The sequence below is a fragment of the Papio anubis genome, chromosome 6, assembly GCF_008728515.1.
Source record: "Papio anubis isolate 15944 chromosome 6, Panubis1.0, whole genome shotgun sequence".
Taxonomy (NCBI): Eukaryota; Metazoa; Chordata; class Mammalia; order Primates; family Cercopithecidae; genus Papio; species Papio anubis.
In genome coordinates, this window is record NC_044981.1 from 91,819,791 (window position 1) to 91,834,166 (window position 14,376).

The 14,376-nt window shown below is 35.7% G+C and overlaps 1 protein-coding gene across 3 annotated transcripts in view; it reads left to right on the forward strand.

Moving 5' to 3' along the window:
• The first annotated feature begins 2,317 nt into the window (after positions 1–2,317).
• FHL5 (four and a half LIM domains 5) overlaps positions 2,318–14,376 on the forward strand; it is a 52,331-nt gene continuing 40,272 nt past the window's right edge. The window contains exons 1-2 of one of the 3 annotated variants that reach the window (XM_003897929.3): positions 2,318–2,508; positions 2,885–3,115. The gene's annotated coding sequence lies outside the window, so the exon portion shown is untranslated. The remainder of the gene's footprint in view (positions 2,509–2,884; positions 3,116–14,376) is intronic. The other 2 variants (XM_009205691.3, XM_003897930.3) reach the window with 2 other exon arrangements.

Here is a 14,376-nt window from a genome sequence, read left to right on the forward strand (position 1 = left end):
TAAAAAATATTTTTTTGACTTGCCCATCAGTGATAAACTGGATAAAGAAAATGTGGCACATCTACACCATGGAATACTATGCAGCCATAAAAAAGGATAAGTTTGTGTCCTTTGCAGGAACATGGATGAAGCTGGAAACCGTCATTCTCAGCAAAGTAACACAAGAAGAGAAAACACCACATGTTCTCACTGATAAAGGGGAGTCGAACAATGAGAACACATGGACACAGGGAGGGGAATATCACACACCGGGGCCTGTTGCAGAATGGGGGTCTGGGGAAGGGATAGTATTAGCAGAAATATCTAATGTAAATAAATTTACAGAATACATTTTGTAAATAAATTTACAAAAAAATGTATTTCTCTTTATCATTAATATATGAATAATATAAAGTATAAAGAGGTACGCAAAGATTTCATATGGGCTGTCTTGGATTGAAAGTCATTTTACAGGCCGGGCGCGGTGGCTCAAGCCTGTAATCCCAGCACTTTGGGAGGCCGAGACGGGTGGATCACGAGGTCAGGAAATCGAGACCATCCTGGCGAACACGGTGAAACCCCGTCTCTACTAAAAAATACAAAAAACTAGCCGGGCGAGGTGGCGGGCGCCTGTGGTCCCAGCTACTCGGGAGGCTGAGGCAGGAGAATGGCGTAAGCCCGGGAGGCGGAGCTTGCAGTGAGCCGAGATCGCGCCACTGCACTCCAGCCTGGGCGACAGAGCGAGACTCCGTCTCAAAAAAAAAAAAAAAAAAAAAAAAAAAAAGAAAGTCATTTTACATTTTACATTTTTGGTATATGTTTTTCAGTTTCTGTTCCAGATTATCTGCAAGAAGCATGTATTTTATAATTTGACAAACTTTTAAAAAAATAATATTGTTCTATAGAGAAGGATAGAAAGGCACCAGGCTGAGTCAGATGCCAGTTATTTTATGGCTGACAGAATAATCTGAATGAGAAACGTGAGACATGGAATGCAGGGATGAGGATAAATTTGAGAAAGATCATTTAACAAACTAGAACCTACAGAAGGTGGACAATGATGGGGATGATGGAGAATAGATGAGGAAAGGGAATACTCTAACATAAGGGGTGGATGATTGTGCCATTCCCTGAAGTAGGATACACAGCAAACTAACAAATTTGGAATGGGGAGAAGACAAAGAGGATTATTTGGGGCTGTTGAGTTTGAGATGTCTGGGGACTTCTAGACACGGTTGCCTAATAGATAGTGGGATACAGGTCTGGAACCTTGAAGAGTGGTATCAGATGAAAGTACACATTTGGGAATCATGTTGTATAATTGTTCACTGTTTCGATGAAGAACATCATGGAGAACCTTCAGAGAAGCATAATGAACAGAGGATAAAGCTCTAGGGAAGACTGAGGTGAATAGAGAGAAGGCTGAAGATGCTAAGAGCAAACAGAAAATCAGAAGAGTGTAACATAGCAAAACCAAGGAAAGATAATTTCAAAAAGAAATAGACATGGCCAGAGATGAGAATTTTTTGGTAAGACTGAAGACCATGCTCTTTGGGTTGCTAATCAAGGTTGTATATGATCTTAATGAAGCTTTTTGGGGTGGTTCAAGTGAAAGACAGATTGTAATAAGTTGGGAGGGAGAAGGAAACTCAGAATGTTGTAGATTTGGAATGACTTGGTGAATGTAGATTACCCTCTCAGGAAGCAGGGGAACAAATAAAGAGGGTGATGGTCCCAGGCACTTTTACATCTCAAAGACTGCTTTCCTTGCCCATAAAACAAGGAAAATACAGCTAGTACCTGCTTAGCAATGGTGTCCTAAGGATTAAAATCTATTACTAATGAAATATACTTGTATCCTTTTGCTGAATTCAAATTTACTGTTGTTAATCACCATATGTTCATTTTCATAATGTCTTAATCAGTAAAGCCAAGTGAATAACAAAACATACAGTTAACTGGCTCTGTGTTTCCCTAAGTCAAGTTCTTTGACTGTATATACCTGAGTTTGACCTTAGAAGATATTAACATTTCACTCCTTTAGCACTTAGAACAAGGACAGTTTAAGTTTGGTCTGGAATTAAGGCAGAATTTCTTCTCTCATCCTGCCTTCCAAACTGAAGAAATGGCCTCAAATGGAGATTCTAAGAGAAAATGTCACTTGCTTTATGAATCAGTGTGCCCCTCTGAGAATACCTATTGTGGATTGGTTTAATATCCAAAAATTTCTTCAGATCCAACTCTTGACATCGCTGTCTACTTTTTGTGTTTCGAAGATTTCAAAAAACCCAATGAGTTTATGCTTTATGAAGTCATACAGCCATGGATGTGATGTCACAATTGTGGCCAGCTCACCAGGAAGCAGGCAGAGCAGGAAAGGCTGGGTCTACACTGCAAGTCCAGAGAGCAGGGAACTACCTTGAGTACTCTACTCAAACTTATGTCTCAGAGTTCCCCAATTTCCCAAGAAGGCAGTGATAGAGGCCACAACCCAGGGGGTCATCTCTCAAGGTACCAATAGCTTTGCAGGTAAGAGCATGGGGCCTCATCTCTTTCCAGACAGTCCAAAAGAAAAGCTCAGCAGTTCAGACATTTCCAACCTAAAAGAAGGGTTCTGATCACCACCAGAAAACAAAGAAAACAAAGCCAAAAACAGATTGAGGAAACAGAAAATACATCATGCTTTTAGAGCATTATTTTTATAAATATGCCCTTAATTTAGCCTAGTTAGTGGAAATTTCTCAAGTGTGTATGTGTCTGTGTGAACGTTGTGTATTTTAAACTTTTTGGAGCTTAGCCAGATACTTCGAATGCTAATCCTGGCAGAATTTCCCTTTAAGGATGTCCTGCAGAGAATTTGTTACTCATAGTTTTAAGTAAAAATTGACAAGTAGTGCTTTTTCAGCCCAGTAGGAGTAATGCACATGGTGTAAGACTTGGAGGAAATGCAGGGACCCTTCTGTTTTCTCCTGCAAAGTTGAAAAAGCTACATGCAGTTGGAAGGGATCTTCAGATGGTGCTGGTGACTTTCTGTTCCTTTGGGAGTTAACACGCATATGGATTGGAGGAAAAATAATCAACATATATTCTCCTTTTGTATTGTTTAAATCACAGGAAGAAGCGGCTTTAAGACAAAGTGAGTTCTTTCCCCCAAATGTTTCCTTTGTTTTGTTTTGTGGTATTTTGACTTCTCTAATTTTTTTTTTTTAAGGATGAGAAATTTTTATAAACTTTCCAGTAACTCCTTAAGAGAAAAATTTTGCTTGGCAAAAGTGTATGCCTTTTGAAGTTTCTTGGCCATTTTAGCTAACGATTATCAAATTTTATATGCTGAGCTTTTCAGATTTCTCATTCTCATAACTTGCGTGTGGAGGTTACATAGTGCCAGATAACTCCTTGGAATTGTCTCTTGAGTTTTTCTAATGGTTTTAATGCAGGGTACAGCTTTATTGTTGTAAAAAGAGGAAGAAGAGGAGGGCTCTTGAGATTTTATTTGCCTTCGTTTATTTGAATGAATAACATTATCACTTAGCATATTTTATGACTAGATTTATATTTCAAGAGCACATTTTGAAGTCACTTACAGGTTTTAAGTAAAAGGAGTTAATGAGATTCCTGCTATTTTCAAGAAAAATCTGCCTATTTTCCAGAAGTGGGAATACAAAAATTCATAATCTTAGGTTTCCTAAGGTTAAATTAAAATATCTGTGTTTCCAGCCCACAGAAATATATAATAGACTCTATCAATTTAAAGTGCTACTTCTTGAAACAGAGGTAGTGTTATTCAGGCAAAAAGCATACACGCCATATGTGTTAATGCTTTCTCTCTCACTATTTTAGTCCTATCCTCTTTGGTACCTATCATTCATTTGAAAACCAAATGTAGCTCCTCGGCTGTCATTTCAGACTTCAGAAAATTGGAAATTAAAAAGAATTATTAACAAAATGCATAGCTCTTATACATAAAATGTAAAGAAATCCTTGAGCTCTTTTAGCCCTCATTTCGTATCCACAATACCATCATGTGTAAATACTAGCATTTTTATTAGCAAAGCATATGGATTAAAATTTAACATAAGTATTGCAAACATATGTATCATACAAGATATTTCTTAACATATGTGTTATGATATATGCTTAAAGCCATAATCCAAATTGCTTTAAGGGGAAGGTAAACTCTGGTGTCTGTTTTCTACACTTGTTCTATTTATTCTCACATTATCATTAGTTGCCAAATCTGGGACTGTTCTACCTAAGCAAGAGTAGCAGATTTGTGTTTTAATATAACACCACCTCACTGACAAATTTACCTCTTATTTTCATTACACTTGCCAGCATTTTGAGTAAAGCTCAATTAATTTGTATTTATTACACAAGACTGGGTACTTTTCTACTAAAATATTACAAATAAGAGTTTAGAATATTTAGAGATGCTTTAATTTGTTTTTATTTTTATGTTTTCAATTGAGGGGATATGATCTCTTTAGAAATGAAAGCTGAATACTTGGGTCCGCATGGGAAGCTCTGAATCAGATATTAGTTAAACCAGCTTGCATTTCCCTGTTCTCGTAGTTATCTTTTTCCTCTCCAATTACCATCATTTTTCTTGGTTGCTTTTTGGTACCCTTGAAAGCTCATTGAAGAAGAGGAAGAGAAGAAAGAGGTAGAGGAAGAGGAGGAGAAGGAGGACTCCTTTTTGCCCAACATGCCTCAAATCACTGCAAAATAATCAGCTTGAGGCCAGGCATGGTGGCTCACTTCTGTAATCCTGGCTTTGGGAGGCCAAAGTCATGGGGATCACTAGAGCCCAGGGGTTCAAGACCAGTTGGGGCAACATAGAGAGACTCTATTTAAAATAAAAATAAATAATAAGAAGCTTATTGATGATATACCCTAGTATTTTATATGAACTAGTAAAGCATTCTTATGGGTTTGGATTTACCTTATCTTTACTATGTGTCTAAACTTTCACACGGGCTAATTACCCTGATTAGAACATACTAGGGTATGTCAACAGCAAGGTTTACATTCATTAAATAAATAAAGATAGAGAGTCTATTTGAAAGCAATACTGTGATGTGGAGAAGACAGTCAAGGTTTCGAAGTGTCATTCATACTGAGTTTTCTATGAATGAGGGCAGGTGAGTTTGCCTCCCTACCTTAAAGATATAATTACAACAGCTGTATTACAGAATTTTATATTAGAATAATAATAACAGTAGTCATTTTTATTTTTTTTCTTCTCAAATTCTTCGGTTACATTTCCAGCACCAATGGACCTTAAATTTATCTCACTTGATTTTTAGCAAAGCTTTGAGCTATTCCTTTGCATATTCATTTTGTCAAAGGAGTATTTACCAAATGGATCCTGAGTAGATTATTTTGATAAATTCAGGTTGTCTCCTCACATTTAAAAATATACCTTTTTGTATTTTTACAATTTCATTGCAATTGTAATCCTCTAAAGATGGTGGTGTGGAAGTGGAGTGGAGAAATATGCTTCTGGGGCTTGTTTTCCAGTTTGATTCTGTTTAATTATTTCTTACAATTGTTCATAAAACAATTTAAGTAACATGTCGTAAGTCACATGACTTCTAAGAATTTTCTTCTTTTTTCTTTTTTGCTTTTATTATTACTATAGACATATAACTGTACATATCTATGGGGTACAATGTGATGTTTGTATACATGTATACAACAAATTATCACATCAGGGTAATTAGCAAATTTATAACTTTATTTTTCATTTCTTTGTGTTGGAAATATTTAAAATCCACTCTTATAGCTATTTGAAAATATACAATAAATTGCTAATTATAGTTACCCTATAGTGCTATAGAACACTCAAACTTATTCCTCCTATCTAGCTGTATTTTGTATTTCTTAGCCTACCTTTGGCTATCTCTTTCTTCCCCCTACCCTTTTTTGCTTCCAGTAAGAACTATTCTGCTCTCTCCTTCTATGAGATTGACATTTTTAGCTTCTGCATATTCATGAGGACATGCAGTATTTATCTTTCTGTTTCTAGCTTATTTCACTTAAAATAATGTCCTCTAAGCTCATTCATGTTGCTGTGAATGGCAGAAATTTGTTCTTTTTTACAACCAAATAATATTCCATTGGGATATACAGCACTTTTTTTAATCCATTCACCTATTGATGGAAACTTAGGTAATTTCGTATCTTGGCTATGTCTTGTGAGTAGTACTGCAATAAACATGGAAGTATGGATATCTCTTTAACATACTGATTTCCTTTCCTTTGGATATATACTCAGTAATGGGATTGTTGGATCATATGGTAGTTCTATTTTAATTTTTTGAGGAACCTCCATACTGTTTTCCATAATGGATATATATATACACACGCACACATATATATGTATATTCCAAATAGCATATAAGAGTTTGCTTTTCACCACATCCTTGTTAGCCCTTTTTTTTTTTTTTTTTTGTCTCTTTGGTGATAGCCATTCTAACTGGGGTGAGATAATATCTTCTTGTGGTTTTTATTTGCATTACCCTGATGATTAATGACATTGACCATTTTTTGTACATGCCTGTTGGCCATTTGTATGTCTTCTTTAGAGAGATGTCTATTCAGCTTATTTGCCTACTTTTTATGTGAATTTTTTTTTTTGCTATTGAGTTCATTTTATATTATGAATACTAAACTCTTGGCAGATGAATAGTTTGCAAATACCTTCTCCTATCCTGCAGGTTGTCTTTTCACTCTGTTAACTGTTTCCTTTGCTGTGCAGAAGCTTTTCAGTTTGACATAATTTCATTTGTTTATTTTTGCTTTGGCTGTTTGTGCTGTTGAGATCTTATCCATGAAATCTTTGCTCACACCAACGTCCTGAAGTATTTCCCCTATGTTTGCTTCTAGTTGCTTCATAGATTCAGGTCTTATATTTAAGTTTTTAATCCATTTTGAGTTGATTTTTACATGTTATGTGAGATAGAAATCCAGTTTCATTTTTCTGCATATGAACATTCAGTTTTCCCAGCATCATTTTTCAAAAAGATTGTTCCTTCCCCATTAAATATTCTTGGCAGCTTTGTTGAAAATCATTTGGCTGTAACTATGTGAATTTATTTCTGGGTTCTCTATTCTGTTCCATTGTTCTATGTGTCTATTTATATGCCAATATCATGCTATCTGGGTTACTATAGTTTTGAAATATATTTTGAAGTTCAACAATGTGATTTCTCCAGCTTGATCATTTTGCTCAGGATTGCTTTGGCTATTCAGGGTCTTTTGCGGTTTCATATACATTGTAGGAAATTTTTTTTGTTTATGTGAAGAATGTCATTGGTATTTTGATAGCATTGCATTGAATTGGTAGATCACTTTTAGTAGTATTGTCATTTTTACAATATTAATATCTACAATTCATGAACATGAGATTTTTTTGTGTGTGTCCTCTTCAATTTTTTTCATCAGTGTTTTGTAGTTTTTATTGTAGAAACCTTTCACCTCCTTGGTTAAATTTATTCCTACATGACTTTTTATGTAGCTATTATAAATGCAATTTGTCTCTTGATTTTTTTTCTACTAGTTTGTTTTTGGTGTATAGAAAAGCTACTGGTTTTTGTATTTTTATTTTGTATCCTCCAACTTTACTGAATCTGCTTATCAGTTCTGAGATTTTTGGTGGATCTTTGATGGTTTTCTGTATAGAAGCTTTTGTTATCTGCAAATGAGGACAATTTGACCTCCTTTTCAATTTAGATGCTCCTTATGTCTTTCTCTAGCCTAAGTGCTCTCTCTAGGGCTTCCAGTACTATTTTGAATAAAAGTGATGAAAGTGAGATCATTGTCTTGTTCCAGATCTTAGAAGAAAAGCTTTAAACTTTTCTCCATTCAGTGTGATATTGGCTGTGGATTTGTCATACATGGCTTTAAGTATGTGGAAGTACATTCCTTCTATACCTAACTTGTTGAGAATTTGTAAGGGATGCTGGATTTTTCTCAAATACGTTTTCTGTATCTCTTGAGATGATCAAATGGTTTTTGTCCTTCATTTTGTTGACGCAAGGTGTCACATTTATTCGTTTCTGTATTACATCCCTGGGGTACATCTGACCTATATGGTGAATAACCTCTTTAATGTGCTGCCAGATTGGTTCACAAGTATTTTGCTGAGGATTTTTGCACTATGCTCATCATGTTTATTGGCTTATAGTTTCCTTTTTTTGTTGTTGCATTCTTAACTAGTTTTGGTATCAAGGTAACACTGGCCTCATAGAATGAGTTTGAAAGAATTCCCTTATCTTCAATTTCTGGAAGAATTTGAGGAGAATTGGTATTAGTTCTTCTGTAAATCTTTGGTAGAATTCCAGAGTGAAGCCATCGTATTCTGAGCTTTTTTTTGATAAGAGACTTTATTACAGACTTAATGCCATTACTTGTAATTGATCTGTTCAGGTATTCTCTTTCTTGTTGGTTCACTTTTGATAGGTTGTTTGTGTCCAGAAATTTACCCATTTCTGCCAGGTCTTCCAAAGTTTTTGGTATGTAGCTGTTTATAATAGTCTCTGATAATTTTTTGTATTTCTATGGTATTGGTTGTAATGTCTCCTTTTCATTCCTGATTTTATTGGAAGCTTTACGGTTTTCTTGGGTAGTCAAACCAATGGAATGTTGATATTGTTTATCTTTTCAAAAAAAAACTAAACTTTCCATTTTGTTGATATTTTGTATTTTTTAGTCTTAATTTTATTTATGTATGCTTTTATTTCTTTCTATCTATTAATTTTGGCCTTGGTTTACTCTGGCTTTTCCAGTTTCTTGAAGTGCATCATGAGCTTGTTTATTTGATATCTTTCTACTTTTTTGACATAGGTGTTTGTTGCTACACACTTGCCTTCTAATACTGCTTTTGCTATATCCCAGATGTTTTGGTAATTTGTGTTTCTATTTTCATTTGTTTGAAGATATTTTAAAATCTACCTCTTAATTTCTTCATTGACCGATTTGTTATTCAGGAACATGTTGTATAATTTCTATGTATTTGTACAATTTTTAAAGTTCCTCTTGTTATTTTGATTTCTAGTTTTATTATATTGTCATAAAAAAATAACTGATATGACTTCTATTAAATTTGTTAAGATTTGTTTTGTGGCCTACCATGTGTTCTATCCTAAAGAATGTTCCATTTTCTAATGAAAAGAATATGTATTTTGCAGCTGTTGAATGAAATTTTCTGTAAATGGCTGGTAGGTCCATTTGGTCTAAAGTGAAGTTTGAATTAAATGCTTCTTTGTTAATTTTCTGCCTGAATGATCTGTCTAATGCTGAGGGGTGTTGAAGTGCCCAACTATTATTGTACTGAAATCTATTTCTCCTTTGTGTTTAATTATATTTGCTTTATAAATCTAGGTGTTTTGGTATTGGGTGTGTATATGTTTATAATTGTTACATCTTCTTGCTGAAGTGACAATAACCTTGTCTCTTTTTATGGCTTTTTGTTTAAAGTCTGCTTTATCTGATATAAGTATAGCTATTCTCCTTTGCTTTTGGTTTCCATTTGTGTGGATTTTTTTTTCCATCCCTTGTTTTTATTCTGTATGTATCTTTCTAGGCGAAATGAGTTTCTTTTAGGCAGTATATAGTTGGGTCTCTTTTATTTTTAATTCATTCAGCTAGTCTATATCTTTTCAGTTGGGAATTTAGTCTGTTTACAGTCAAGGTTATTATTGATGTGAGGACTTACACCCACTATTTTGTTGCTTTCTTGTTTTCTTGTATATCTTTTTTTCCTTTCTTTTTATCTTATTTTAATCATTGTGGTTTGGTGGTTTTCCGCAGTGACAGGGTTTAACTCTTTTCTCTTTCTCCTCATATATTTGCTCTACAAATGAGCTTTATACTCTTTGTGTGTTTTCATGGCAGTGATTTTCACTTCCAGATGTAAGTGGAAATCACTTAGGCGTTTCTGGTAAGGCAAAGCAAGTGAGGATGAATTCCTTCACTTTTTTCTTACATCAAGAAGGCTTTATTTCTTCCTAATTTCTGAAGGGTAACTTTGCTGGGTATAGTATTCTTAGCTAGCAATTTTTTTTTCTTCTTTCACCACTTTGAGTTTATAACTTTATAATCTCCTCGCCTGTGAGGTTTCTGTAGCAAAATTTATTATTAGTCTAATGGCAGTTCTCTTATGTGACTTGACAATTTTCTCTCGCTGTTTTCAGAACTCTGTCTTTGACTTATGACAATTTGCCTATAATGCACCTCTAAGAGGACCTTTTTGGGGTTGAATCTATTTGGGAAATTTTGAGTTTCCTGGAGCTGGATGTTCAAATATCCCTCCTCCACAACCCCCACCACTAAATTGGGAAGTTTTCAGTTATTATTTTATTAAACAGGCTTTCTATACCTTTTTCCTTATCTTCTCCTTCTGGAAATCCCATAATATGAATATTTGTTTGTGTAATGTTTTCCAGTAAATCTTATAGGATTTCTTCACTCATTTTCATTCTTATTTCTTTTTGCTTTTCTCTGACTGGGTAACTTCAAAAGACCCAACTTTAAGTTCAGAGATTCTTTTTCCTGCTTGATCAAGTCTGCTTCTGAAACTTTCTATTGTATTTTATATTTTATTCATTGAATTCTTCAACTGCAGGATTCTTGGTTTGTTCTTTTTATGATTTTTATCTCTTCATTGAATTTTTCATTTATATTGTGAATTGTTTTTCTGATTTTATTTAATTGTCTATCTTTATTTTCTTGTATCTAATTGAGTTTCCTTGTGATCATTATTTTACATTTCTTTTTTTTTGGCAATTAATTGATTTCCTTTTCATTGGAGTCTATTACTAGAGAGTTTTTATGTTCCTTTGTTGGTCTCTTATTTCCTTGCTTTTTCATGTTTCTTGTGTCCCTGCATTGATGTCTGTGTATCTAGTGAAATAATCACCTTTTTCAAACTTTCTAGAGTGATTTTCATGAAGAAAGTTTCATCCTGCAGTTGAGTTTTACTGTGCAGCTAGAAAACATGTAGTGACTCTGTTTCATGACAGGTATAGAGATATAGTCTCTGTGCAGCTTCTTCCGTTGTTTTCAAGGTCAGAAATAACTGTGGGTGCCTCATAGCCTATGCTTAGAGGTTTGTGGCAATGGCATTGGCAACATAGGTTTTTAATGTTCTTTGTGTTAAGGGCTTCTGGAGTTCTCCTATTCTGGTTTTCTCTAAAATAAGGAGACTTAGCTGAGGGGATCCCATTTGGTGTCAAGTCTGACATGGCCTACAAGCAACTGCAGTGGCACGGGTTCTAGTGCAGTGATCAGGGTTCTACGTGCAGTAGGAGTTTTCAGCTCAGTATCTCATAAAGCTATTGAGGCAACTTGGCCTTGGGGTACAGCTTCACCCCTTGTGGCAGGGTTTGATGTAGGTTACCCACAGAGCCATGATCTATCATTTTGAGGCACCCCCTAGCAGCTCAGGCTCAGGGTGCCAGGTTGTAGCCGTGATTCTACCCCTGGGGGCAGGGCACAGCACTGGCCTCCATACTCCAGGGAATAAGGAGCGCTCTGGAACTTTGGCCTGGGGAGCAGGATACGGCTGCAATTCAGGAACCTGAGTCAATAGGGCTCAGTGTCAACTCAGGTTCCAAGGGATGAGGCACTGGGTAGTAGTGATTATAGACCCTGGGATGGTGGTGCTCAGCAGTATCCCAGAATGTGTGGGGCCAAATGCATTTGCTTTCAGTACTCCAAAATGGTGGAGGACAGCTGTTGCTTGCTCCCTGGGTGACAGGTAGGTGGGAAAAAACACAGCAATGACTCCACTCCCTAGATAGAGGGGTACTTCAGCATCTGAGACTCTAGAGAGCTAGGCCAGCTCCAGGGAATCAAAGTCTAAAGTTGTTCAGTTTATAGAGCAGGGTGTCTCAGCTCAGTTTCTGCTCAGCTCAGCCAGAGCAACAATTCCCCAAGGGACAATGTGCCACTTCAGCTCAGGTTTGAAGGATGTGACTGTTCTTGGCTACACAAGCACTGCTTTCTTGGTATGCAGGGCATCAATTCAGATTAAGTAATGGAGTGCATGACTGTTCTGGGTGGCCAAGGCACCATTTCCTAGGATGCAGGGCACCACTTCAACTTAGACACCAGGAAGACGTGACTGGTCTGAATAGCCAAGGTATTGCTTTCCCAAGAGACAGAGTGCTGCTTCAGCAGGGGCAGGGGGAGGAGTTGGTAGAGCAATTCCACCTCCTCTTGACCCCACAGGAAAGTGTTAACACTGCTAACAGCACATACTGGGGATGTGGGGCTCTTGGGATGGGGTGGTCCAGGGGTGGTTTAGTCTCAGGGATGAAGGGGAGCCATGACTACTTACTCCTTGAGTAAGGCTCACTCTATCTGTAGTTCCTGTTCCAAGATGCCATAGCACAGTAGTCACATGGGCCACAGCAGGTGGGGCACAGTGTCAACTCCTTCTCTGGCTGAGCACAGCTATATGGACTCCAGGCAGGCTTCACCAGGTGGGCTTGGTGCCTGAGAAGACTCCAGAAAACACCAGTGGGGAGATCTGTAGGTGTCCAAGGTATTGATGGAGGTTGTTGGAATCATCCTGCTTACCTCCTCACCATAAGAAGTTCCTCCTGGCTCCCAGCTGATCCCACTTCGGGGATGGGATGGTGAAGGCCTGGCATTTCCTTATTCTCTATGTAGCTATCCTGAGTTTCGTGCTCACCCAATGGAAATGCAGCTGCTTTTCCATTGTTCTGGCTGTCTTTGAGAGGGGCGTAAGCACTAGGGGCTTCTAGTTGGCTATCTTGCTGCTATCTCCCTGACCCTTAATACTTTTGAAAAGAAGATTAACAGTTCTCCTGATCAAGGTATCAAACTATGTATTATTTTTGACAGTAACAAAAAGTCATACATACATGTAATTCGTTCATTCATATTTTCATTCATTTATTCATCAGTTAGATCAAGCCAGTATAAACCTACTGAAAAAGAGTCAAGGTGTTCAATTTTCTTTATATCATGAAACTCTCTATTGTGCTAATGAACACGAAAGAGGCTCCTATTGACAAGGAGCTGTCTATCATCAATTTTGACCAAATGCCTCCTAGTATAGAACTAAAATGCTTCCAATTTTGTTTAAGCTTTTTTGTCACATAAACATCAACACTTCTTTAGTAGATTCATGGGTATAATCTGCATTTGAAAAAAATCTGACACCAAGCTGTCATGCTATCTAAATTAAGATTTCATTTATAAAAATGATTTCTGGTCTTGTAATTATATTTAGTTTATTCACTTGTTTCCTTGAACATGTTGATAGTTATACTATCACAAAATATTCTAATTTTTGACCTTTAATTTTTCAAAAAATTAAACAATTACATTCCCATTTTTTCAATATTTTTCTTATGTTTCCTTATTACCGAAGTGATAGATTAGAGTATACAATTTGAAAAATACTGAAAAGTAAAATTTTAAATACTCCTTAGCTTCAATTAAGAAGCTTAACATTTGTGCATATTTTCTTCTAAACTTGTTTCTACTTTTTAAAAAATGTATATAATTGAGGTCATACTGATTATTCTATTTCACACTTTTTTCCCACTTAGAGAATTATAAGCATTTCACCATGCCATTAAATTCCCTTCCAAACACCGTGTTAATGACTTCTAGTATTATTTTTAAAACCATTTAGTACATATATATTCTTTTAAGTAGTGTATAGAAAGTTCTTTTCAAATTCTAATTAAACTTAAGCATACTTTAACAAACACCCAGCAAAATACAATTAAAAGCACAAAATGTACTTTGAAACTTGAGATTAGGGATCAGCAAAATGTTTTCTGCAAAGAGCCAGATAATATTTTAGTCTTCAAAATTACTCAGCCTACTGTTGTACCTGGAAAGGAGCCATAGATAGTATGATAATGAATGAGTGTGGCTGTGTAAAGTAAACTTTACTTATGAACACTGATATTTAAATTTCATATGTCAAAAATATTCCTCTTTTGGTATTTATTTATCATTAAAAAATGTAAAAGCGATGCTTAGGTTTCAGACCATACAAAAACAGGCAGTGGCTAGATTTGGCCCTTGAGCTCTATATAGTACAGATCTCTACTGTAGAGCCTGATTCCAAGAACCCTGCCTTCCCAGGGTTTGAGAAATTTCTGTGAACGTATGCATTTGTATATATTTTTAAGAAGAGGTAAATAGCTTTTATTATATGCTAAATAATTATTAAATATAAAATGGTTAAGAATCGCTATTCTAAATAATATATATAAAGTCACTTTATAAACCATAATTTCTTATTAAAATACATACTGGTACTTCACTTATAATATTCTTCACTTAGATACCAAATGATCTGGAAAACATTGATTAGTAGAAATAAACTTACGTTATTATCAGAATTCC